This window comes from Lissotriton vulgaris, chromosome 1_1 (assembly GCF_964263255.1).
Source record: "Lissotriton vulgaris chromosome 1_1, aLisVul1.2, whole genome shotgun sequence".
Classification (NCBI taxonomy): Eukaryota; Metazoa; Chordata; class Amphibia; order Caudata; family Salamandridae; genus Lissotriton; species Lissotriton vulgaris.
This window is the reverse complement of record NC_141685.1, coordinates 1370322260-1370349448: the sequence shown is the minus strand read 5'-3', so window position 1 is coordinate 1370349448 and position 27189 is coordinate 1370322260. Positions and strand designations below refer to the sequence as shown.

The following is a 27189-nucleotide window of genomic DNA, read 5'->3' as shown; positions in this document are numbered from 1 at the left end:
TGCAAATAGAGCAGTAAGTGCAGAGAAATGCTCACTCTCTAAAAATGGCATTTATACAATAGTAAGATTAAATCCAACCTCACCATTAGATAGGATTTATCAATAAATAAATAAAGCTTCTCCTCTCTGATATGGAATTACCCCCCAAAAAGAATAAGGGAATACCCAATGCTAACCTATGAGAGGGGCAGACCTCACAGTAGTGAAAAATGTAATAGACTGTTTGATACTACTAGGACATACAAACTACCACAGTACATGTCTTACCTTTTACTTACATAGCATGATGCCCCTAGGACTACCTAGGGCCTACCTTAGGGGTTACTGATATGTAATAAAATTGGAGTTTAAGGCTTGGCAAGTAGTTTTAAATGCCAAGTCGAAGTGGCAGTACACTGCAGCACAGGCACTGCAGTAGCAGGCTTGAGACAGGTTTGAAATGCTATTTCTTTGGGCGGCACAATCAGTCCCTGGGTATATGGTATACCACTTTACAAGGGGCTTTCAAGTAAATTAAATCTGTCAGTCAGGTATACTCCAATTATACACATGATTAGGGAAGAAGCACGTGCACTTCAGCACTGATTAGTAGCGATAAAGTGATCAGAGTCCTAAGGCCAACAAAAAGATACAGCAAAATGCGGAGGTGAAAAGCAATAAGGTGGGGTTGGGACCACCTTAAGAATGCAAGGTCTAACAAAAACGAACTAAGGATAACATGAGTAAAACATCAGGTTTCTCTACAGCATTTGGTGAGACAAGTGGGCCTTCTTTTATCTTCCATAAATGCAATCTTTCCCGGACCCCTTTATTATATAGCTCTTCAAGGAAAAAATATAAAGCACTTACAAAGGAGCCTCAAATACTCAAAGATGGTAGACTTCTGTAATATGGGCCATATACTAAAAGCAGCACGAAAACAGAGTGCAATAGGGTCCAAAAAACTTGAGTGACCCATGAGAGTATGCATGCAAGCCTATGGTATTCCAAACTAGAGATATACGCATGCAATTTTTGTTTTTAGGAGAGAATGTGCCTGCTGAAAAAAACAATATTTTTAAAAAGTGCATTGCAGAATATCAGGAATTTGCTGTGGGACACCTTGAAAACTTGCATACAGATTATGTGCACATACCTTACAGTCAGTTGTTGTGGCTGAGTGGTTAAGGCGATGGACTAGAAATCCATTGGGGTCTCCCCGCGCAGGTTCGAATCCTGCCGACAACGACAATCTTTTTAACATCGGCTACAATTTCAGAAGTTAACCTTTAGTATTTCTTCCATGTCAGTTTTATAAATAGGTGGCTTATTTTGGTGTCACCATTGCCATATCACATATTTATTATTGCTCCCCCTTTCATATCTTTGCTATAACTCTCGTCCTTCATTAGCGCTGGTGCAAACGCTTCAAATTATTATACCCTGGCTCTCTTGGTCATACCTGTGCATGCACTTGAAACTTACTTTACCAATAAAAGAAGCAAATAGAGAAATAAAATAAAAGTGCTAGCTGGATTAGGCAAACACACTTCATAAAACTGCATTTTCTTTTCTATTCTCCCCCGTGTTACAAGCTTAACTGCTACCTGTGTAATTTCTCTTAACCTGCTGTTCCTGGGAGAGAATTTCATCTACAAGCTCTTTCTGTGTTTTTTCCTAGTCTTTTCTTTCCCTTTTCTTAGATTTGTAACTGTTCCTTTACGTGCTCTATTTAGGCGCCATTAATCTCATTTGAGCTCCTTGTACCTGCTGCTGTTTTCTCCACACCTCATACTGTCTTTTCCCTCTTTCTCTCTTTCTCTGCGGTTGGTGGCTACTTTCCAAAGCGTCTGATTCCCCAATGTTCCTTCGTCTTGTTGTCAGACGTGAATTTGAAAAGCAACAAAATTAACAAGCCTTTACCACTCACACATGGCAGAAGTTTATACTTTAATTCAATGAGCTAAGAAAAGTGTGTTGTGGGGCCCCTACGAGCCATGGTGCTTGCTTCATCATAATTAGGCATGCAGTCATTAGCCACAGCTCTGATTATGGGTCACTGAGGTCAGTTTCAATAATTCCTCAAAAACCTAACCATGCACTCCCCCTTAACTGTGTAGTTATCTTGCTTTACTGCTGTTTGTGTGATTAGCTGGGAGGAGCTCACGGCAGCATCCTCCCAATAAAAGTGTAGATGGACCGTTCCTTAACTCTTTCTTGCTTCAAATACAGATGGCTTGAGGAGGTACAGGGGAGATGCAGGTCTAATAAACAGAATAGAATATCTGTGCCAGGTGTGTTTCTCTGCATTGGTGTCCCATCACAGGCCCACCAGTGTATGTGTGATCTTTGACTCCTGCCAGTTCACAAGCAGGAGGCCAGGAAACGTTTCAGCCTATCAACCACTGAGGAGATAAAGCCTTTGTATAAGGAATGAGGAAGCAATGAACACATTCAGCCTATCACAGGAGTAGCACTGGGTGTTCCGAATTATAATTTCTTCATGTCACTGTACGTTATTGAGACCAAGTAGCTCGCCGTGATCGTATAGTGGTTAGTGCTCTGCGTTGTGGCCACAGCAACCTCGGTAAGAATCCGAGTCACGGCATTGTGGTTGGCAATGTCACGGCAGTTGGGTTTTTCCTTTACAGAATTCCCAAATGTACCAGTTGTTTTTGTAAAATGTCTATTAAAAACAGATCCTTTTCAATATTTAAATGATCTAACGACAAATTATTTAAACACACATGATTATAAGATGTAGGTATACTGTACTTACTGACATAAATTATCGTTCTTGAACATATTTGCGGTAAGGGGAGCGGAGCTCTCCCCCAGGCCAATCAGAATGCAGATGAATGCAGTTGCAGTTGAGTGACCTGTGTTGTGGCTGTCTACAGGGAATGCACATATGTAGCTGTCTCGCAGCCCAATCCAGACGTCAATTGAAGACAGGTTTTCATCCAAATAGAGCAGTAAGTGCAGAGAAATGCTCACTCTCTAAAAATGGCATTTATACAATAGTAAGATTAAATCCAACCTCACCAGTAGATAGGTTTATCAATAAATAAATAAAGCTTCTCCTCTCTGTAATGGAATTACCCCCCAAAAAGTATAAGGGAATACCCAATGCTAACCTATGAGAGGGGCAGACCTCACAGTAGTGAAAAATGTAATAGACTGTTTGATACTACTAGAACATACAAACTACCACAGTACATGTCTTACCTTTTACTTACATAGCATGATGCCCCTAGGACTACCTAGGGCCTACCTTAGGGGTTACTGATATGTAATAAAATTGGAGTTTAAGGCTTGGCAAGTAGTTTTAAATGCCAAGTCGAAGTGGCAGTACACTGCAGCACAGGCACTGCAGTAGCAGGCTTGAGACAGGTTTGAAATGCTATTTCTTTGGGCGGCACAATCAGTCCCTGGGTATATGGTATACCACTTTACAAGGGGCTTTCAAGTAAATTAAATCTGTCAGTCAGGTATACTCCAATTATACACATGATTAGGGAAGAAGCACGTGCACTTCAGCACTGATTAGTAGCGATAAAGTGATCAGAGTCCTAAGGCCAACAAAAAGATACAGCAAAATGCGGAGGTGAAAAGCAATAAGGTGGGGTTGGGACCACCTTAAGAATGCAAGGTCTAACAAAAACGAACTAAGGATAACATGAGTAAAACATCAGGTTTCTCTACAGCATTTGGTGAGACAAGTGGGCCTTCTTTTATCTTCCATAAATGCAATCTTTCCCGGACCCCTTTATTATATAGCTCTTCAAGGAAAAAATATAAAGCACTTACAAAGGAGCCTCAAATACTCAAAGATGGTAGACTTCTGTAATATGGGCCATATACTAAAAGAAGCACGAAAACAGAGTGCAATAGGGTCCAAAAAACTTGAGTGACCCATGAGAGTATGCATGCAAGCCTATGGTATTCCAAACTAGAGATATACACATGCAATTTTTGTTTTTAGGAGAGAATGTGCCTGCTGAAAAAAACATTATTTTTAAAAAGTGCATTGCAGAATATCAGGAATTTGCTGTGGGACACCTTGAAAACGCATACAGATTATGTGCACACGCCTTACAGTCAGTTGTTGTGGCCGAGTGGGTAAGGCGATGGACTAGGAATCCATTGGGGTCTCCCCGTGCAAGTTCGAATCCTGCCGACAACGAGAATCTTTTTAACATCGGCTACAATTTCAGAAGTTAACCTTTAGTATTTCTTCCATGTCAGTTTTATAAATAGGTGGCTTATTTTGGTGTCACTATTGCCATATCACATATTTATTATCGCTCCCCCTTTCATATCTTTGCTATAACTCTCGTCCTTCATTAGCGCTGCTGCAAACGCTTCAAATTATTATACCTTGGCTCTCTCGGTCATACCTGTGCATGCACTTGAAACTTACTTTACCAATAAAAGAAGCAAATAGAGAAATTAAATAAAAGTGCTAGCTGGATTAGGCAAACACACTTCATAAAACTGCATTTTCTTTTCTATTCTTCCCCGTGTTACAAGCTTAACTGCTCCCTGTGTAATTTCTCTTAACCTGCTGTTCCTGGAAGAGAATTTCATCTACAAGCTCTTTCTGTGTTTTTTCCTAGTCTTTTCTTTCCCTTTTCTTAGATGTGTAACTGTTCCTTTACGTGCTCTATTTAGGCGCCATTAATCTCATTTAAGCTCCTTGTACCTGCTGCTGTTTTCTCCACACCTCATACTGTCTTTTCCCTCTTTCTCTCTTTCTCTGCGGTTGGTGGCTACTTTCCAAAGCGTCTGATGCCCCAATGTTCCTTCGTCTTGTTGTCAGACGTGAATTTGAAAAGCAACAAAATTAACAAGCCTTTACCACTCACACATGGCAGAAGTTTATACTTTAATTCAATGAGCTAAGAAAAGTGTGTTGTGGGGCCCCTACGAGCCATGGTGCTCGCTTCATCATAATTAGGCATGCAGTCATTAGCCACAGCTCTGATTATGGGTCACTGAGGTCAGTTTCAATAATTCCTCAAAAACCTAACCATGCAGTCCCCCCTAACTGTGTAGTTATCTTGCTTTACTGCTGTTTGTGTGATTAGCTGGGAGGAGCTCACGGCAGCATCCTCCCCATAAAAGTGTAGATGGACCGTTCCTTAACTCTTTCTTGCTTCACATACAGATGGCTTGAGGAGGTACAGGGGAGATGCAGGTCTAATAAACAGAATAGAATATCTGTGCCAGGTGTGTTTCTCTGCATTGGTGTCCCATCACAGGCCCACCAGTGTATGTGTGATCTTTGACTCCTGCCAGTTCACAAGCAGGCGGCCAGGAAACGGTTTCAGCCTATCAACCACTGAGGAGATAAAGCCTTTGTATAAGGAATGAGGAAGCAATGAACACATTCAGCCTATCACAGGAGTAGCCCTGAGTGTTCCGAATTATAATTTCTTCATGTTACTGTACGTTATTGAGCCCAAGTAGCTCGCCGTGATCGTATAGTGGTTAGTACTCTGCGTTGTGGCCGCAGCAACCTTGGTTCGAATCCGAGTCACGGCATTGTGGTTGGCAATGTCACGGCAGTTGGGTTTTTCCTTTACAGAATTCCCAAATGTACCAGTTGTTTTTGTAAAATGTTTATTAAAACAGATCCTTTTCAATATTTAAACGATCTAACGACAAATTATTTAAACACACATGATTATAAGATGTAGGTATACTGTACTAACTGACATAAATTATCGTTTTTGAACATATTTGCGGTAAGGGGAGCGGAGCTCTCCCCCAGGCCAATCAGAATGCAGATGAATGCAGTTGCAGTTGAGTGACCTGTGTTGTGGCTGTCTACAGGAAATGCACATATGTAGCTGTCTTGCAGCCCAATCCAGACGTCAATTGAAGACAGGTTTTCATGCAAATAGAGCAGTAAGTGCAGAGAAATGCTCACTCTCTAAAAATGGCATTTATACAATAGTAAGATTAAATCCAACCTCACCAGTAGATAGGATTTATCAATAAATAAATAAAGCTTCTCCTCTCTGATATGGAATTACCCCCCAAAAAGTATAAGGGAATACCCAATGCTAACCTATGAGAGGGGCAGACCTCACAGTAGTGAAAAATGTAATAGACTGTTTGATACTACTAGGACATACAAACTACCACAGTACATGTCTTACCTTTTACTTGCATAGCATGATGCCCCTAGGACTACTTAGGGCCTACCTTAGGGGTTACTGATATGTAATAAAATCGGAGTTTAAGGCTTGGCAAGTAGTTTTAAATGCCAAGTCGAAGTGGCAGTACACTGCAGCACAGGCACTGCAGTAGCAGGCATGAGACAGGTTTGAAATGCTATTTCTTTGGGCGGCACAATCAGTCCCTGGGTATATGGTATACCACTTTACAAGGGGCTTTCAAGTAAATTAAATCTGTCAGTCAGGTATACTCCAATTATACACATGATTAGGGAAGAAGCACGTGCACTTCAGCACTGATTAGTAGCGATAAAGTGATCAGAGTCCTAAGGCCAACAAAAAGATACAGCAAAATGCGGAGGTGAAAAGCAATAAGGTGGGGTTGGGACCACCTTAAGAATGCAAGGTCTAACAAAAACGAACTAAGGATAACATGAGTAAAACATCAGGTTTCTCTACAGCATTTGGTGAGACAAGTGGGCCTTCTTTTATCTTCCATAAATGCAATCTTTCCCGGACCCCTTTATTATATAGCTCTTCAAGGAAAAAATATAAAGCACTTACAAAGGAGCCTCAAATACTCAAAGATGGTAGACTTCTGTAATATGGGCCATATACTAAAAGCAGCACGAAAACAGAGTGCAATAGGGTCCAAAAAACTTGAGTGACCCATGAGAGTATGAATGCAAGCCTATGGTATTCCAAAGTAGAGATATACGCATGCAATTTTTGTTTTTAGGAGAGAATGTGCCTGCTGAAAAAAACATTATTTTTAAAAAGTGCATTGCAGAATATCAGGAATTTGCTGTGGGACACCTTGAAAACTTGCATACAGATTATGTGCACACGCCTTAAAGTCAGTTGTTGTGGCTGAGTGGTTAAGGCGATGGACTAGAAATCCATTGGGGTCTCCCCGCGCAGGTTCGAATCCTGCCGACAACGAGAATCTTTTTAACATCGGCTACAATTTCAGAAGTTAACCTTTAGTATTTCTTCCATGTCAGTTTTATAAATAGGTGGCTTATTTTGGTGTCACTATTGCCATATCACATATTTATTATCGCTCCCCCTTTCATATCTTTGCTATAACTCTCGTCCTTCATTAGCACTGGTGCAAACGCTTCAAATTATTATACCCTGGCTCTCTCGGTCATACCTGTGCATGCACTTGAAACTTACTTTACCAATAAAAGAAGCAAATAGAGAAATAAAATAAAAGTGCTAGCTGGATAAGGCAAACACACTTCATAAAACTGCATTTTCTTTTCTATTCTCCCCCGTGTTACAAGCTTAACTGCTCCCTGTGTAATTTCTCTTAACCTGCTGTTCCTGGAAGAGAATTTCATCTACAAGCTCTTTCTGTGTTTTTTCCTAGTCTTTTCTTTCCCTTTTCTTAGATGTGTAACTGTTCCTTTACGTGCTCTATTTAGGCGTCATTAATCTCATTTGAGCTCCTTGTACCTGCTGCTGTTTTCTCCACACCTCATACTGTCTTTTCCCTCTTTCTCTCTTTCTCTGTGGTTGGTGGCTACTTTCCAAAGCGTCTGATGCCCCAATGTTCCTTCGTCTTGTTGTCAGACGTGAATTTGAAAAGCAACAAAATTAACAAGCCTTTACCACTCACACATGGCAGAAGTTTATACTTTAATTCAATGAGCTAAGAAAAGTGTGTTGTGGGGCCCCTACGAGCCATGGTGCTTGCTTTATCATAATTAGGCATGCAGTCATTAGCCACAGATCTGATTATGGGTCACTGAGGTCAGTTTCAATAATTCCTCAAAAACCTAACCATGCAGTCCCCCCTAACTGTGTAGTTATCTTGCTTTACTGCTGTTTGTGTGATTAGCTGGGAGGAGCTCACGGCAGCATCCTCCCAATAAAAGTGTAGATGGACCGTTCCTTAACTCTTTCTTGCTTCACATACAGATGGCTTGAGGAGGTACAGGGGAGATGCAGGTCTAATAAACAGAATAGAATATCTGCGCCAGGTGTGTTTCTCTGCATTGGTGTCCCATCACAGGCCCACCAGTGTATGTGTGATCTTTGACTCCTGCCAGTTCACAAGCAGGTGGCCAGGAAACGGTTTCAGCCTATCAACCACTAAGGAGATAAAGCCTTTGTATAAGGAATGAGGAAGCAATGAACACATTCAGCCTATCACAGGAGTAGCACTGAGTGTTGCGAATTATAATTTCTTCATGTCACTGTACGTTATTGAGCCCAAGTAGCTTGCCGTGATCGTATAGTGGTTAGTACTTTGCGTTGTGGCCGCAGCAACCTCGGTTCGAATCCGAGTCACGGCATTGTGGTTGGCAATGTCACGGCAGTTGGGTTTTTCCTTTACAGAATTCCCAAATGTACCAGTTGTTTTTGTAAAATGTCTATTAAAAACAGATCCTTTTCAATATTTAAACGATCTAACGACAAATTATTTAAACACACATGATTATAAGATGTAGGTATACTGTACTTACTGACATAAATTATCGTTCTTGAACATTTTTGCGGTAAGGGGAGCGGAGCTCTCCCCCAGGCCAATCAGAATGCAGATGAATGCAGTTGCAGTTGAGTGACCTGTGTTGTGGCTGTCTACAGGGAATGCACATATGTAGCTGTCTCGCAGCCCAATCCAGACGTCAATTGAAGACAGGTTTTCATGCAAATAGAGCAGTAAGTGCAGAGAAATGCTCACTCTCTAAAAATGGCATTTATACAATAGTAAGATTAAATCCAACCTCACCAGTAGATAGGATTTATCAATAAATAAATAAAGCTTCTCCTCTCTGATATGGAATTACCCCCCAAAAAGTATAAGGGAATACCCAATGCTAACCTATGAGAGGGGCAGACCTCACAGTAGTGAAAAATGTAATAGACTGTTTGATACTACTAGGACATACAAACTACCACAGTACATGTCTTACCTTTTACTTGCATAGCATGATGCCCCTAGGACTACTTAGGGCCTACCTTAGGGGTTACTGATATGTAATAAAATTGGAGTTTAAGGCTTGGCAAGTAGTTTTAAATGCCAAGTCGAAGTGGCAGTACACTGCAGCACAGGCACTGCAGTAGCAGGCATGAGACAGGTTTGAAATGCTATTTCTTTGGGCGGCACAATCAGTCCCTGGGTATATGGTATACCACTTTACAAGGGGCTTTCAAGTAAATTAAATCTGTCAGTCAGGTATACTCCAATTATACACATGATTAGGGAAGAAGCACGTGCACTTCAGCACTGATTAGTAGCGATAAAGTGATCAGAGTCCTAAGGCCAACAAAAAGATACAGCAAAATGCGGAGGTGAAAAGCAATAAGGTGGGGTTGGGACCACCTTAAGAATGCAAGGTCTAACAAAAACGAACTAAGGATAACATGAGTAAAACATCAGGTTTCTCTACAGCATTTGGTGAGACAAGTGGGCCTTCTTTTATCTTCCATAAATGCAATCTTTCCCGGACCCCTTTATTATATAGCTCTTCAAGGAAAAAATATAAAGCACTTACAAAGGAGCCTCAAATACTCAAAGATGGTAGACTTCTGTAATATGGGCCATATACTAAAAGCAGCACGAAAACAGAGTGCAATAGGGTCCAAAAAACTTGAGTGACCCATGAGAGTATGAATGCAAGCCTATGGTATTCCAAAGTAGAGATATACGCATGCAATTTTTGTTTTTAGGAGAGAATGTGCCTGCTGAAAAAAACATTATTTTTAAAAAGTGCATTGCAGAATATCAGGAATTTGCTGTGGGACACCTTGAAAACTTGCATACAGATTATGTGCACACGCCTTAAAGTCAGTTGTTGTGGCTGAGTGGTTAAGGCGATGGACTAGAAATCCATTGGGGTCTCCCCGCGCAGGTTCGAATCCTGCCGACAACGAGAATCTTTTTAACATCGGATACAATTTCAGAAGTTAACCTTTAGTATTTCTTCCATGTCAGTTTTATAAATAGGTGGCTTATTTTGGTGTCACTATTGCCATATCACATATTTATTATCGCTCCCCCTTTCATATCTTTGCTATAACTCTCGTCCTTCATTAGCGCTGGTGCAAACGCTTCAAATTATTATACCCTGGCTCTCTCGGTCATACCTGTGCATGCACTTGAAACTTACTTTACCAATAAAATAAGCAAATAGAGAAATAAAATAAAAGTGCTAGCTGGATTAGGCAAACACACTTCATTAAACTGCATTTTCTTTTCTATTCTCCCCCGTGTTACAAGCTTAACTGCTCCCTGTGTAATTTCTCTTAACCTGCTGTTCCTGGAAGAGAATTTCATCTACAAGCTCTTTCTGTGTTTTTTCCTAGTCTTTTCTTTCCCTTTTCTTAGATGTGTAACTGTTCCTTTACGTGCTCTATTTAGGCGTCATTAATCTCATTTGAGCTCCTTGTACCTGCTGCTGTTTTCTCCACACCTCATACTGTCTTTTCCCTCTTTCTCTCTTTCTCTGTGGTTGGTGGCTACTTTCCAAAGCGTCTGATGCCCCAATGTTCCTTCGTCTTGTTGTCAGACGTGAATTTGAAAAGCAACAAAATTAACAAGCCTTTACCACTCACACATGGCAGAAGTTTATACTTTAATTCAATGAGCTAAGAAAAGTGTGTTGTGGGGCCCCTACGAGCCATGGTGCTTGCTTTATCATAATTAGGCATGCAGTCATTAGCCACAGATCTGATTATGGGTCACTGAGGTCAGTTTCAATAATTCCTCAAAAACCTAACCATGCAGTCCCCCCTAACTGTGTAGTTATCTTGCTTTACTGCTGTTTGTGTGATTAGCTGGGAGGAGCTCACGGCAGCATCCTCCCAATAAAAGTGTAGATGGACCGTTCCTTAACTCTTTCTTGCTTCACATACAGATGGCTTGAGGAGGTACAGGGGAGATGCAGGTCTAATAAACAGAATAGAATATCTGCGCCAGGTGTGTTTCTCTGCATTGGTGTCCCATCACAGGCCCACCAGTGTATGTGTGATCTTTGACTCCTGCCAGTTCACAAGCAGGCGGCCAGGAAACGGTTTCAGCCTATCAACCACTGAGGAGATAAAGCCTTTGTATAAGGAATGAGGAAGCAATGAACACATTCAGCCTATCACAGGAGTAGCCCTGAGTGTTCCGAATTATAATTTCTTCATGTCACTGTACGTTATTGAGCCCAAGTAGCTTGCCGCGATCATATAGTGGTTAGTACTTTGCGTTGTGGCCGCAGCAACCTCGGTTCGAATCCGAGTCACGGCATTGTGGTTGGCAATGTCACGGCAGTTGGGTTTTTCCTTTACAGAATTCCCAAATGTACCAGTTGTTTTTGTAAAATGTCTATTAAAAACAGATCCTTTTCAATATTTAAACGATCTAACGACAAATTATTTAAACACACATGATTATAAGATGTAGGTATACTGTACTTACTGACATAAATTATCGTTCTTGAACATTTTTGCGGTAAGGGGAGCGGAGCTCTCCCCCAGGCCAATCAGAATGCAGATGAATGCAGTTGCAGTTGAGTGACCTGTGTTGTGGCTGTCTACAGGGAATGCACATATGTAGCTGTCTCGCAGCCCAATCCAGATGTCAATTGAAGACAGGTTTTCATGCAAATAGAGCAGTAAGTGCAGAGAAATGCTCACTCTCTAAAAATGGCATTTATACAATAGTAAGATTAAATCCAACCTCACCAGTAGATAGGATTTATCAATAAATAAATAAAGCTTCTCCTCTCTGATATGGAATTACCCCCCCAAAAAGTATGAGGGAATACCCAATGCTAACCTATGAGAGGGGCAGACCTCACAGTAGTGAAAAATGTAATAGACTGTTTGATACTACTAGGACATACAAACTACCACAGTACATGTCTTACCTTTTACTGGCATAGCATGATGCCCCTAGGACTACTTAGAGCCTACCTTAGGGGTTACTGATATGTAATAAAATTGGAGTTTAAGGCTTGGCAAGTAGTTTTAAATGCCAAGTCGAAGTGGCAGTACACTGCAGCACAGGCACTGCAGTAGCAGGCTTGAGACAGGTTTGAAATGCTATTTCTTTGGGCGGCACAATCAGTCCCTGGGTATATGGTATACCACTTTACAAGGGGCTTTCAAGTAAATTAAATCTGTCAGTCAGGTATACTCCAATTATACACATGATTAGGGAAGAAGCACGTGCACTTCAGCACTGATTAGTAGCGATAAAGTGATCAGAGTCCTAAGGCCAACAAAAAGATACAGCAAAATGCAGAGGTGAAAAGCAATAAGGTGGGGTTGGGACCACCTTAAGAATGCAAGGTCTAACAAAAACGAACAAAGGATAACATGAGTAAAACATCAGGTTTCTCTACAGAATTTGGTGAGACAAGTGGGCCTTCTTTTATCTTCCATAAATGCAATCTTTCCCGGACCCCTTTATTATATAGCTCTTCAAGGAAAAAATATAAAGCACTTACAAAGGAGTCTCAAATACTCAAAGATGGTAGACTTCTGTAATATGGGCCATATACTAAAAGCAGCACGAAAACAGAGTGCAATAGGGTCCAAAAAACTTGAGTGACCCATGAGAGTATGCATGCAAGCCTATGGTATTCCAAACTAGAGATATACGCATGCAATTTTTGTTTTTAGGAGAGAATGTGCCTGCTGAAAAAAACATTATTTTTAAAAAGTGCATTGCAGAATATCAGGAATTTGCTGTGGGACACCTTGAAAACTTGCATACAGATTATGTGCACACACCTTACAGTCAGTTGTTGTGGCTGAGTGGTTAAGGCGATGGACTAGAAATCCATTGGGGTCTACCCACGCAGGTTCGAATCCTGCCGACAACGAGAATCTTTTTAACATCGGCTACAATTTCAGAAGTTAACCTTTAGTATTTCTTCCATGTCATTTTTATAAATAGCTGGTTTATTTTGGTGTCACTATTGCCATATCACATATTTATTATCGCTCCCCCTTTCATATCTTTGCTATAACTCTCGTCCTTCATTAGCGCTGGTGCAAACGCTTCAAATTATTATACCCTGGCTCTCTCGGTCATACCTGTGCATGCACTTGAAACTTACTTTACCAATAAAATAAGCAAATAGAGAAATAAAATAAAAGTGCTAGCTGGATTAGGCAAACACACTTCATAAAACTGCATTTTCTTTTCTATTCTCCCCCGTGTTACAAGCTTAACTGCTCCCTGTGTAATTTCTCTTAACCTGCTGTTCCTGGAAGAGAATTTCATCTACAAGCTCTTTCTGTGTTTTTTCCTAGTCTTTTCTTTCCCTTTTCTTAGATGTGTAACTGTTCCTTTACGTGCTCTATTTAGGCGTCATTAATCTCATTTGAGCTCCTTGTACCTGCTGCTGTTTTCTCCACACCTCATACTGTCTTTTCCCTCTTTCTCTCTTTCTCTGCGGTTGGTGGCTACTTTCCAAAGCGTCTGATGCCCCAATGTTCCTTCGTCTTGTTGTCAGACGTGAATTTTAAAAGCAACAAAATTAACAAGCCTTTACCACTCACACATGGCAGAAGTTTATACTTTAATTCAATGAGCTAAGAAAAGTGTGTTGGGGGGCCCCTACGAGCCATGGTGCTTGCTTCATCATAATTAGGCATGCAGTCATTAGCCACAGATCTGATTATGGGTCACTGAGGTCAGTTTCAATAATTCCTCAAAAACCTAACCATGCAGTCCCCCCTAACTGTGTAGTTATCTTGCTTTACTGCTGTTTGTGTGATTAGCTGGGAGGAGCTCACGGCAGCATCCTCCCAATAAAAGTATAGATGGACCGTTCCTTAACTCTTTCTTGCTTCACATACAGATGGCTTGAGGAGGTACAGGGGAGATGCAGGTCTAATAAACAGGATAGAATATCTGCGCCAGGTGTGTTTCTCTGCATTGGTGTCCCATCACAGGCCCACCAGTGTATGTGTGATCTTTGACTCCTGCCAGTTCACAAGCAGGCGGCCAGGAAACGGTTTCAGCCTATCAACCACTGAGGAGATAAAGCCTTTGTATAAGGAATGAGGAAGCAATGAACACATTCAGCCTATCACAGGAGTAGCCCTGAGTGTTCTGAATCATAATTTCTTCATGTCACTGTGCGTTATTGAGCCCAAGTAGCTCGCCGTGATCGTATAGTGGTTAGTACTCTGCGTTGTGGCCGCAGCAACCTCGGTTCGAATCCGAGTCACGGCATTGTGGTTGGCAATGTCACGGCAGTTGGGTTTTTCCTTTACAGAATTCCCAAATGTACCAGTTGTTTTTGTAAAATGTCTATTAAAAACAGATCCCTTTCAATATTTAAACGATCTAACGACAAATTATTTAAACACACATGATTATAAGATGTTGGTATACTGTACTTACTGACATAAATTATCGTTCTTGAACATATTTGCAGTAAGGGGAGCGGAGCTCTCCCCCAGGCCAATCAGAATGCAGATGAATGCAGTTGCAGTTGAGTGACCTGTATTGTGGCTGTCTACAGGGAATGCACATATGTAACTGTCTCGCAGCCCAATCCAGACGTCAATTGAAGACAGGTTTCAATGCAAATAGAGCAGTAAGTGCAGAGAAATGCTCACTCTCTAAAAATGGCATTTATACAATAGTAAGATTAAATCCAACCTCACCAGTAGATAGGATTTATCAATAAATAAATAAAGCTTCTCCTCTCTGATATGGAATTTCCCCCCAAAAAGTATAAGGGAATACCCAATGCTAACCTATGGGAGGGGCAGACCTCACAGTAGTGAAAAATGTAATAGACTGTTTGATACTACTAGGAGATACAAAGTACCACAGTACATGTCATACCTTTTACTTACATAGCATGATGCCCCTAGAACTACCTAGGGCCTACCTTAGGGGTTACTGATATGTAATAAAATTGGAGTTTAAGGCTTGGCAAGTAGTTTTAAATGCCAAGTCGAAGTGGCAGTACACTGCAGCACAGGCACTGCAGTAGCAGGCTTGAGACAGGTTTGAAATGCTATTTCTTTGGGCGGCACAATCAGTCCCTGGGTATATGGTATACCACTTTACAAGGGGCTTTCAAGTAAATTAAATCTGTCAGTCAGGTATACTCCAATTATACACATGATTAGGGAAGAAGCACGTGCACTTCAGCACTGATTAGTAGCGATAAAGTGATCAGAGTCCTAAGGCCAACAAAAAGATACAGCAAAATGCGGAGGTGAAAAGCAATAAGGTGGGGTTGGGACCACCTTAAGAATGCAAGGTCTAACAAAAACGAACTAAGGATAACATGAGTAAAACATCAGGTTTCTCTACAGCATTTGGTGAGACAAGTGGGCCTTCTTTTATCTTCCATAAATGCAATCTTTCCCGGACCCCTTTATTATATAGCTCTTCAAGGAAAAAATATAAAGCACTTACAAAGGAGCCTCAAATGCTCTAAGACGGTAGACTTCTGTAATATGGGCCATATACTAAAAGCAGCACGAAAACAGAGTGCAATAGGGTCCAAAAAACTTGAGTGACCCATGAGAGTATGCATGCAAGCCTATGGTATTCCAAACTAGAGATATACGCATGCAATTTTTGTTTTTAGGAGAGAATGTGCCTGCTGAAAAAAACATTAATTTTAAAAAGTGCATTGCAGAATATCAGGAATTTGCTGTGGGACACCGTGAAAACTTGCATACAGATTATGTGCACACGCCTTACAGTCAGTTGTTGTGGCCGAGTGGTTAAGGCGATGGACTAGAAATCCATTGGGGTCTCCCCGCGCAGGTTCGAATCCTGCCGACAACGAGAAACTTTTTAACATCGGCTACAATTTCAGAAGTTAACCTTTAGTATTTCTTCCATGTCAGTTTTATAAATAGGTGGCTTATTTTGGTGTCACTATTGCCATATCACATATTTATTATCGCTCCCCCTTTCATATCTTTGCTATAACTCTCGTCCTTCATTAGCGCTGGTGCAAACGCTTCAAATTATTATACCCTGGCTCTCTCGGTCATACCTGTGCATGCACTTGAAACTTACTTTACCAATGAAAGAAGCAAATAGAGAAATAAAATAAAAGTGTTAGCTGGATTAGGCAAACACACTTCATAAAACTGCATTTTCTTTTCTATTCTCCCCCGTGTTACAAGCTTAACTGCTCCCTGTGTAATTTCTCTTAACCTGCTGTTCCTGGAAGAGAATTTCATCTACAAGCTCTTTCTGTGTTTTTTCCTAGTCTTTTCTTTCCCTTTTCTTAGATTTGTAACTGTTCCTTTACGTGCTCTATTTAGGCGCCATTAATCTCATTTGAGCTCCTTGTACCTGCTGCTGTTTTCTCCACACCTCATACTGTCTTTTCCCTCTTTCTCTCTTTATCTGCTTTTGGTGGCTACTTTCCAAAGCGTCTGATGCCCCAATATTCCTTTGTCTTGTTGTCAGACGTGAATTTGAAAAGCAACAAAATTAACAAGCCTTTACCACTCACACATGGCAGAAGTTTATACTTTAATTCAATGAGCTAAGAAAAGTGTGTTGTGGGGCCCCTACGAGCCATGGTGCTTGCTTCATCATAATTAGGCATGCAGTCATTAGCCACAGCTCTGATTATGGGTCACTGAGGTCAGTTTCAATAATTCCTCAAAAACCTAACCATGCAGTCCCCCCTAACTGTGTAGTTATCTTGCTTTACTGCGTTTTGTGTGATTAGCTGGGAGGAGCTCACAGCAGCATCCTCCCAATAAAAGTGTAGATGAACCGTTCCTTAACTCTTTCTTGCTTCACATACAGATGGCTTGAGGAGGTACAGGGGAGATGCAGGTCTAATAAACAGAATAGAATATCTGCGCCAGGTGTGTTTCTCTGCATTGGTGTCCCATCACAGGCCCACCAGTGTATGTGTGATCTTTGACTCCTGCCAGTTCACAAGCAGGCGGCCAGGAAACGGTTTCAGCCTATCAACCACTGAGGAGAGAAAGCCTTTGTATAAGGAATGAGGAAGCAATGAACACATTCAGCCTATCACAGGAGTAGCCCTGAGTGTTCCGAATTATAATTTCTTCATGTCACTGTACGTTATTGAGCCCAAGTAGCTCGCCGTGATCGTATAGTGGTTAGTACTCTGCGTTGTGGCCGCAGCAACCTCGGTTCGATTCCGAGTCACGGCATTGTGGTTGGCAATGTCACGGCAGTTGGGTTTTTCCTTTACAAAATTCCCAAATGTACCAGTTGTTTTTGTAAAATGTCTATTAAAAACAGATCCTTTTCAATATTTAAACGATCTAACGACAAATTATTTAAACACACATGATTATAAGATGTAAGTATACTGTACTTACTGACATAAATTATCGTTCTTGAACATATTTGCGGTAAGGGGAGCGGAGCTCTCCCCCAGGCCAATCAGAATGCAGATGAATGCAGTTGCAGTTGAGTGACATGTGTTGTGGCTGTCTACAGGGAATGCACATATGTAGCTGTCTTGCAGCCCAATCCAGACGTCAATTGAAGACAGGTTTTCATGCAAATAGAGCAGTAAGTGCAGAGAAATGCTCACTCTCTAAAAATGGCATTTATACAATAGTAAGATTAAATCCAACCTCACCAGTAGATAGGATTTATCAATAAATAAATAAAGCTTCTCCTCTCTGATATGGAATTACCCCCCAAAAAGTATAAGGGAATACCCAATGCTAACCTATGAGAGGGGCAGACCTCACAGTAGTGAAAAATGTAATAGACTGTTTGATACTACTAGGACATACAAACTACCACAGTACATGTCTTACCTTTTACTTACATAGCATGATGCCCCTAGGACTACCTAGGGCCTACCTTAGGGGTTACTGATATGTAATAAAATTGAAGTTTAAGGATTGGCAAGTAGTTTCAAATGCCAAGTCGAAGTGGCAGTACACTGCAGCACAGGCACTGCAGTAGCAGGCTTGAGACAGGTTTGAAATGCTATATCTTTGGGCGGCACAATCAGTCCCTGGGTATATGGTATACCACTTTACAAGGGGCTTTCAAGTAAATTAAATCTGTCAGTCAGGTATACTCCAATTATACACATGATTAGGGAAGAAGCACGTGCACTTCAGCACTGATTAGTAGCGATAAAGTGATCAGAGTCCTAAGGCCAACAAAAAGATACAGCAAAATGCGGAGGTGAAAAGCAATAAGGTGGGGTTGGGACCACCTTAAGAATGCAAGGTCTAACAAAAACGAACTAAGGATAACATGAGTAAAACATCAGGTTTCTCTACAGCATTTGGTGAGACAAGTGGGCCTTCTTTTATCTTCCATAAATGCAATCTTTCCCGGACCCCTTTATTATATAGCTCTTCAAGGAAAAAATATAAAGCACTTACAAAGGAGCCTCAAATACTCAAAGATGGTAGACTTCAGTAATATGGGCCATATACTAAAAGCAGCACGAAAACAGAGTGCAATAGGGTCCAAAAAACTTGAGTGACCCATGAGAGTATGCATGCAAGCCTATGGTATTCCAAACTAGAGATATACGCATGCAATTTTTGTTTTTAGGAGGGAATGTGCCTGCTGAAAAAAACATTATTTTTAAAAAGTGCATTGTAGAATATCAGGAATTTGCTGTGGGAAACCTTGAAAACTTGCATACAGATTATGTGCACATGCCTTACAGTCAGTTGTTGTGGCCGAGTGGTTAAGGCGATGGACTAGAAATCCATTGGGGTCTCCCCGTGCAGGTTCGAATCCTGCCGACAACGAGAATCTTTTTAACATCGGCTACAATTTCAGAAGTTAACCTTTAGTATTTCTTCCATGTCAGTTTTATAAATAGGTGGCTTATTTTGGTGTCACTATTGCCATATCACATATTTATTATCGCTCCCCCTTTCATATCTTTGCTATAACTCTCGTCCTTCATTAGCGCTGGTGCAAACGCTTCAAATTATTATACCCTGGCTCTCTCGGTCATACCTGTGCATGCACTTGAAACTTACTTTACCAATAAAAGAAGCAAATAGAGAAATAAAATAAAAGTGCTAGCTGGATTAGGCAAACACACTTCATAAAACTGCATTTTCTTTTCTATTCTCCCCGTGTTACAAGCTTAACTGCTCCCTGTGTAATTTCTCTTAACCTGCTGTTCCTGGAAGAGAATTTCATCTACAAGCTCTTTCTGTGTTTTTTCCTAGTCTTTTCTTTCCATTTTCTTAGATTTGTAACTGTTCCTTTACGTGCTCTATTTAGGCGCCATTAATCTCATTTGAGCTCCTTGTACCTGCTGCTGTTTTCTCCACACCTCATACTGTCTTTTCCCTCTTTCTCTCTTTCTCTGCGGTTGGTGGCTACTTTCCAAAGCCTCTGATGCCCCAATGTTCCTTCGTCTTGTTGTCAGACGTGAATTTGAAAAGCAACAAAATTAACAAGCCTTTACCACTCACACATGGCAGAAGTTTATACTTTAATTCAACGAGCTAAGAAAAGTGTGTTGTGGGGCCCCTACGAGCCATGGTGCTTGCTTCATCATAATTAGGCATGCAGTCATTAGCCACAGCTCTGATTATGTCAAGTCAAGTCAAGTCAAGTCAAGAGATTTATATAGCGCGCTACATACCCATAGGGTCTCAAGGCGCTTGAGGAAGGGTGGGGAATTATATGTCGAATATCCAAGTTTTAAGTTGCTTTCTGAATGCTAGGTGGTTCTGAGTAAGGTGAAGGTGAGCGGGAAGAGAGTTCCAAGTTTTAGCTGCCAGGTAGGAGAAGGATTGGTTGGAGGATCATAGCTGACTGGAGGGGGTGTAGAAGGACAATCGTGTGTTGAGGCATTCGGGTCCAAGTTCGTAAAGTGCTTTGTGTGCGTGGGTTAGGAGGCGGAAAGTAATCCTCTTATTTATGGGGAGCCAGTGGAGGTTTTTCAGGTGACCAGAGATGTGTTCTTTACGCGGGATGTCTAGTATGAGCCTCGCTGAAGCGTTCTGGATGCGTTGGAGTTTTTTCTGGAGTTTTGCGGTGGTACCGGCGTATAGGGTGTTTCCGTAGTCCAGGCGGCTTGTGACCAGTGCGTGGGTGACCGTTTTTCTAGTTTCTGTGGGGATCCAGCGAAATGTTTTTTTGAGCATGCGAAGAATGTTGAAGCAAGATGATGAAACGGCGTTGACTTGTCTGGTCATCGAGATTGAGGAGTCCAGGATGACGCCCAGGTTCCGTGCGTGGTCCGTCGGGATGGGTGCTTTTCCAAGGGCCTCTGGCCACCAAGAGTCATCCCAGGCGGAGGGGGAGGTGCCTAAGATGAGGACTTCTGTTTTGTCTGAGTTCAGTTTCAGACGGCTGTGCTTCATCCACTCGGCTACTTCTTTCATTCCTTCGTGTAAGTTGGTTTTGGCGGTGTTAGGGTCTTTGGTGAGTGAGAGGATCAGTTGAGTGTCGTCAGCGTAGGAGATGATGTTGAGATTGTGTTGGCAAGCGATGGCCGCAAGGGGGCTCATGTATACGTTAAAGAGGGTGGGGCTGAGTGACGATCCTTGTGGCACGCCGCAGATGACTTCAGAGGCCTCTGATTTGAATGGTGGGAGGCGGACTCTCTGAGTTCTTCCGATGAGGAACGAGGTGATCCATTCCAGTGCTTTTCCTTGGATTCCGATATTTCTGAGGCGCTGTAGAAGGGTGCTATGACAGACTGTGTCGAAGGCAGTGGAGAGGTCGAGGAGGATGAGGGCGACTGTGTCTCGGTTGTCCAGTAGAGTTCAAATGTCGTCTGTTGCTGCGATAAGTGCGGTCTCAGTGCTGTGTTCGGCTCGGAAGCCGGACTGTGAGGAGTCGAGGGATTTGTTGGTTTCGAGGAAGGTGGCGAGCTGGTTGTTGACAGCTTTCTCGATGACTTTGGCCGGGAATGGAAGGAGCGAGATGGGGCGGTAGTTTTTGAGTTCGGTGGGGTCAGCTGTGGGTTTTTTCAGAAGGGCGCTGAGTTCTGCGTGTTTCCAGCTTTCCGGGAAGGTGGCGGAGTTGAGGGAGCAGTTGATGACATCTCGGAGGTGTGGTGCTATGAAGGAGTCTGCTTTGTTGAAGATGTGGTGAGGGCATGGGTCAGTTGGGGATCCTGAGTGGATGGAGTTCATCAGGTGGATTTCGTCCTCAGTGGAGATTGGGTTCCATTCGTTAAGGATGTTCAAGGGGGGTGAAGGTCCTGCCGAAGGTTGGTTGGGTTGGTCTCCAGGTCGGTTGTCGAAGCTGTTGTGGATGTCTGCGATTTTGTTGTGGAAGAAGGAAGCTAGGGAGTCGCAGAGGGCTTGGGAGGGGGTGATGTCGTTGGAGTTGGCTGATGGGTTGGTAAATTCTTTGACGATGTTGAATAATTCCTTCCTGTTGTTGGCGTTGTTGTCTAGTCGGTCTTTGAATGCGGCTTTCTTGGCAGACCGGATTAGTTGGTGGTGTATGCGGGTGGCGTTTTTGAAGGCGTCCCTGGTGATGGTGTTTGGGTCTTTTTTCCAGGCCTTCTCGAGGGAGCGACAGAGTTTCTTCGATTTCTTAAGATCATCGTTGTACCAGGAGGTGTTTTTGCTGCCTAGTTTGATTTGGTGTTTTTTCAACGGTGCTAGGATGTCGGCGCTGTTGGATAGCCATTGGGTGAGGTTAATGGCTGCTTGGTCGGGGTTTGAGGAGTGGGCGGGGGTTTAGAAGAAGCGATGAGGAGATCTGGTCGATGGTGATTTTGTTCCAATTTCTTCGCAGGGTGGGTTGAGGATGGTTGTGAATTGTGGTCTTATTGTAGATAAAGTGAACGCAGCTGTGGTCCGTCCAATGAAGAGCTGTGGTGTGACTGAATGAGACATGTTTGCTGGAGGTGAAGATAGGGTCGAGTGTGTGACCTGCAATGTGGGTGGGGATAGTGACAAGTTGTTTGAGTCCGAGGTTGGCGACATTGTCCAGAAGGGTGGTGGCGTTGCTGTCGTTGCTCTTTTCCAGGTGGAAATTGAGGTCTCCCAATAAAATGTAGTCCTCGGAGGGGAGGGCGTGTGGGGTGATAAAGTCAATGATGTCGTCACTGAATTGTGCACGGGGTCCTGGGGCCGGTAGAGGAGGGTGCCTCTGAGTGTGGTCTTGGGGTCGGTGTGGATCTGGAAGTGGAGGTGTTCGGCGCTGGCAAGGTTGACGTCTGAGCTGGTTGAGATGCGGATGGAGTTCTTATGGACGATAGCGATGCCTCCTCCTGTTTGCTTGATGCGGTCCTTATGGATGATCTTGTATCCTTCCGGGATGGCAACGGTGATGTCTGGGGCTGAAGAGGCATTCATCCATGTTTCAGTTAGGAAGGCGACGTCCGGTGAGATGGTGTCTAGTAGATTCCAGAGGTCGATGGCGTGTCTGTGGACCGAGCGGGTGTTGAGCAAGATGCATTTTAGGTGGATTGGTGTCAGGTCTCTGTTTGGTGTTGGTGGATGGGGAGTTGGTTTTGGTGCCGTCGAACTTGAGTTCGACGGCACCAAAACCAACTGAGGGTCACTGAGGTCAGTTTCAATAATTCCCCAAAAACGTAACCATGCAGTCCCCCCTAACTGTGTAGTTATCTTGCTTTACTGCTGTTTGTGTGATTAGCTGGGAGGAGCTCACGGCAGCATCCTCCCAATAAAAGTGTAGATGGACCGTTCCTTAACTCTTTCTTGCTTCACATACAGATGGCTTGAGGAGGTACAGGGGAGATGCAGATCTAATAAACAGAATAGAATATCTGCGCCAGGTGTGTTTCTCTGCATTGGTGTCCCATCACAGGCCCACCAGTGTATGTGTGATCTTTGACTCCTGCCAGTTCACAAGCAGGCGGCCAGGAAACGGTTTCAGCCTATCAACCACTGAGGAGATAAAGCCTTTGTATAAGGAATGAGGAAGCAATGAACACATTCAGCCTATCACAGGAGTAGCCCTGAGTGTTCCGAATTATAATTTCTCCATGTCACTGTACATAATTGAGCCCAAGTAGCTCGCCGTGATCGTATAGTGGTTAGTACTCTGCGTTGTGGCCGCAGCAACCATAGTTCGAACCTGAGTCACGGCATTGTGGTTGGCAATGTCACAGCAGATGGGTTTTTCCTTTACATAATTCCCAAATGTACCAGTTGTTTTTGTAAAATGTCTAATAAAAACAGATCCTTTTCAATATTTAAACGATCTAACGACAAATTATTTAAACACACATGATTATAAGATGTAGGTATACTGTACTTACTGACATAAATTATCGTTCTTGAACATATTTGCGGCAAGGGGAGCGGAGCTCTCCCCCAGGCCAATCAGAATGCAGATGAATGCAGTTGCAGTTGAGTGACCTGTGTTGTGGCTGTCTACAGGAATGCACATATGTAGCTGTCTCGCAGCCCAATCCAGACGTCAATTGAAGACAGGTTTTCATGCAAATAGAGCAGAAAGTGCAGAGAAATGCTCACTCTCTAAAAATGGCATTTATACAATAGTAAAATTAAATCCAACCTCACCAGTAGATAGGATTTATCAATAAATAAATAAAGCTTCTCCTCTATGATATGGAATTACCCCCCAAAAAGTATAAGGGAATACCCAATGCTAACCTATGAGAGGGGCAGACCTCACAGTAGTGAAAAATGTAATAGACTGTTTAATACTACTAGGACATACAAACTACCACAGTACATGTCTTACGTTTTACTTACATAGCATGATGCCCCTAGGACTACCTAGGGCCTACCTTAGGGGTTACTGATATGTAATAAAATTGGAGTTTAAGGCTTGGCAAGTAGTTTTAAATGCCAAGTCGAAGTGGCAGTACACTGCAGCACAGGCACTGCAGTAGCAGGCTTGAGACAGGTTTGAAATGCTATTTCTTTGGGCGGCACAATCAGTCCCTGGGTATATGGTATACCACTTTACAAGGGGCTTTCAAGTAAATTAAATCTGTCAGTCAGGTATACTCCAATTATACACATGATTAGGGAAGAAGCACGTGCACTTCAGCACTGATTAGTAGCGATAAAGTGATCAGAGTCCTAAGGCCAACAAAAAGATACAGCAAAATGCGGAGGTGAAAAGCAATAAGGTGGGGTTGGGACCACCTTAAGAATGCAAGGTCTAACAAAAACGAACTAAGGATAACATGAGTAAAACATCAGGTTTCTCTACAGCATTTGGTGAGACAAGTGGGCCTTCTTTTATCTTCCATAAATGCAATCTTTCCCGGACCCCTTTATTATATAGCTCTTCAAGGAAAAAATATAAAGCACTTACAAAGGAGCCTCAAATACTCAAAGATGGTAAACTTCTGTAATATGGGCCATATACTAAAAGCAGCACGAAAACAGAGTGCAATAGGGTCCAAAAAACTTGAGTGACCCATGAGAGTATGCATGCAAGCCTATGGTATTCCAAACTAGAGATATACACATGCAATTTTTGTTTTTAGGAGAGAATGTGCCTGCTGAAAAAAACATTATTTTTAAAAAGTGCATTTCAGAATAATAGGAATTTGCTGTGGGACACCGTGAAAACTTGCATACAGATTATGTGCACACGCCTTACAGTCAGTTGTTGTGGCCGAGTGGTTAAGGCGATGGACTAGAAATCCATTGTGGTCTCTCCGCGCATGTTCGAATCCTGCCGACAACGAGAATCTTATTAACATCGGCTACAATTTCAGAAGTTAACCTTTAGTATTTCTTCCATGTCAGTTTTATAAATAGGTGGCTTATTTTGGTGTCACTATTGCCATATTTATTATCGCTCCCCCTTTCATATCTTTGCTATAACTCTCGTCCTTCATTAGCGCTGGTGCAAACGCTTCAAATTATTATACCCTGGCTCTCTCGGTCATACCTGTGCATGCACTTGAAACTTACTTTACCAATAAAAGAAGCAAATAGAGAAATAAAATAAAAGTGCTAGCTGGATTAGGCAAACACACTTCATAAAACTGCATTTTCTTTTCTATTCTCCCCCGTGTTACAAGCTTAACTGCTCCCTGTGTAATTTCGCTTAACCTGCTGTTCCTGGAAGAGAATTTCATCTACAATCTCTTTCTGTGTTTTTTCCTAGTCTTTTCTTTCCCTTTTCTTAGATTTGTAACTGTTCCTTTACGTGCTCTATTTAGGCGCCATTAATCTCATTTGAGCTCCTTGTACCTGCTGCTGTTTTCTCCACACCTCATACTGTCTTTTCCCTCTTTCTCTCTTTCTCTGCGGTTGGTGGCTACTTTCCAAAGCGTCTGATGCCCCAATATTCCTTCGTCTTGTTGTCAGACGTGAATTTGAAAAGCAACAAAATTAACAAGCCTTTACCACTCACACATGGCAGAAGTTTATACATTAATTCAATGAGCTAAGAAAAGTGTGTTGTGGGGCCCTTACGAGCCATGGTGCTTGCTTCATCATAATTAGGCATGCAGTCATTAGCCACAGCTCTGATTATGGGTCACTGAGGTCAGTTTCAATAATTCCTCAAAAACCAAACCATGCAGTCCCCCCTAACTGTGTAGTTATCTTGCTTTACTGCTGTTTGTGTGATTAGCTGGGAGGAGCTCACGGCAGCATCCTCCCAATAAAAGTGTAGATGAACCGTTCCTTAACTCTTTCTTGCTTCACATACAGATGGCTTGAGGAGGTACAGGGGAGATGCAGGTCTAATAAACAGAATAGAATATCTGCGCCAGGTGTGTTTCTCTGCATTGGTGTCCCATCACAGGCCCACCAGTGTATGTGTGATCTTTGACTCCTGCCAGTTCACAAGCAGGCGGCCAGGAAACGGTTTCAGCCTATCAACCACTGAGGAGATAAAGCCTTTGTATAAGGAATGAGGAAGCAATGAACACATTCAGCCTATCACAGGAGTAGCCCTGAGTGTTCCGAATTATAATTTCTTCATGTCACTGTACATTATTGAGCTCAAGTAGCTTGCCGTGATCGTATAGTGGTTAGTACTCTGCGTTGTGGCCGCAGCAACCTCGGTTCGAATCCGAGACACGGCATTGTGGTTGGCAATGTCACGGCAGTTGGGTTTTTCATTTACAGAATTCCCAAATGTACCAGTTGTTTTTGTAAAATGTCTATTAAAAACAGATCCCTTTCAATATTTAAACGATCTAACGACAAATTATTTAAACACACATGATTATAAGATGTTGGTATACTGTACTTACTGACATAAATTATCGTTCTTGAACATATTTGCAGTAAGGGGAGCGGAGCTCTCCCCCAGGCCAATCAGAATGCAGATGAATGCAGTTGCAGTTGAGTGACCTGTGTTGTGGCTGTCTACAGGGAATGCACATATGCAGCTGTCTCGCAGCCCAATCCAGACGTCAATTGAAGACAGGTTTCAATGCAAATAGAGCAGTAAGTGCAGAGAAATGCTCACTCTCTAAAAATGGCATTTATACAATAGTAAGATTAAATCCAACCTCACCAGTAGATAGGATTTATCAATAAATAAATAAAGCTTCTCCTCTCTGATATGGAATTACCCCCCAAAAAGTATAAGGGAATACCCAATGCTAACCTATGAGAGGGGCAGACCTCACAGTAGTGAAAAATGTAATAGACTGTTTGATACTACTAGGAGATACAAAGTACCACAGTACATGTCGTACCTTTTACTTACATAGCATGATGCCCCTAGGACTACCTAGGGCCTACCTTAGGGGTTACTGATATGTAATAAAATTGGAGTTTAAGGCTTGGCAAGTAGTTTTAAATGACAAGTCGAAGTGGCAGTACACTGCAGCACAGGCACTGCAGTAGCAGGCTTGAGACAGGTTTGAAATGCTATTTCTTTGGGCGGCACAATCAGTCCCTGGGTATATTGTATACCACTTTACAAGGGGCTTTCAAGTAAATTAAATCTGTCAGTCAGGTATACTCCAATTATACACATGATTAGGGAAGAAGCACGTGCACTTCAGCACTGATTAATAGCGATAAAGTGATCAGAGTCCTAAGGCCAACAAAAAGATACAGCAAAATGCGGAGGTGAAAAGCAATAAGGTGGGGTTGGGACCACCTTAAGAATGCAAGGTCTAACAAAAACGAACTAAGGATAACATGAGTAAAACATCAGGTT

The 27189-nt window shown here is 42.3% G+C and overlaps 11 non-coding genes across 11 annotated transcripts; all 11 read left to right on the top strand.

The window, feature by feature from the left end:
• Positions 1-1145: 1145 nt before the first annotated feature.
• TRNAS-AGA (transfer RNA serine (anticodon AGA)) lies at positions 1146-1227 on the top strand. Its single transcript has one exon. It is a non-coding gene; the product is annotated as a tRNA-Ser (tRNA).
• A 2856-nt stretch (positions 1228-4083) lies between these two features.
• Positions 4084-4165, top strand: TRNAP-AGG (transfer RNA proline (anticodon AGG)). The gene has a single exon. It is a non-coding gene; the product is annotated as a tRNA-Pro (tRNA).
• A 1289-nt stretch (positions 4166-5454) lies between these two features.
• Positions 5455-5526, top strand: TRNAH-GUG (transfer RNA histidin (anticodon GUG)). Its single transcript has one exon. It is a non-coding gene; the product is annotated as a tRNA-His (tRNA).
• Positions 5527-7024: 1498 nt separating this feature from the next.
• On the top strand, positions 7025-7106 carry TRNAS-AGA (transfer RNA serine (anticodon AGA)). Its single transcript has one exon. It is a non-coding gene; the product is annotated as a tRNA-Ser (tRNA).
• Positions 7107-8395: 1289 nt separating this feature from the next.
• On the top strand, positions 8396-8467 carry TRNAH-GUG (transfer RNA histidin (anticodon GUG)). Its single transcript has one exon. It is a non-coding gene; the product is annotated as a tRNA-His (tRNA).
• Positions 8468-9966: 1499 nt separating this feature from the next.
• Positions 9967-10048, top strand: TRNAS-AGA (transfer RNA serine (anticodon AGA)). Its single transcript has one exon. It is a non-coding gene; the product is annotated as a tRNA-Ser (tRNA).
• A 2861-nt stretch (positions 10049-12909) lies between these two features.
• TRNAS-AGA (transfer RNA serine (anticodon AGA)) lies at positions 12910-12991 on the top strand. Its single transcript has one exon. It is a non-coding gene; the product is annotated as a tRNA-Ser (tRNA).
• Positions 12992-14280: 1289 nt separating this feature from the next.
• Positions 14281-14352, top strand: TRNAH-GUG (transfer RNA histidin (anticodon GUG)). Its single transcript has one exon. It is a non-coding gene; the product is annotated as a tRNA-His (tRNA).
• A 1499-nt stretch (positions 14353-15851) lies between these two features.
• Positions 15852-15933, top strand: TRNAS-AGA (transfer RNA serine (anticodon AGA)). Its single transcript has one exon. It is a non-coding gene; the product is annotated as a tRNA-Ser (tRNA).
• A 1289-nt stretch (positions 15934-17222) lies between these two features.
• Positions 17223-17294, top strand: TRNAH-GUG (transfer RNA histidin (anticodon GUG)). The gene has a single exon. It is a non-coding gene; the product is annotated as a tRNA-His (tRNA).
• A 1499-nt stretch (positions 17295-18793) lies between these two features.
• TRNAS-AGA (transfer RNA serine (anticodon AGA)) lies at positions 18794-18875 on the top strand. Its single transcript has one exon. It is a non-coding gene; the product is annotated as a tRNA-Ser (tRNA).
• Positions 18876-27189: the final 8314 nt, after the last annotated feature.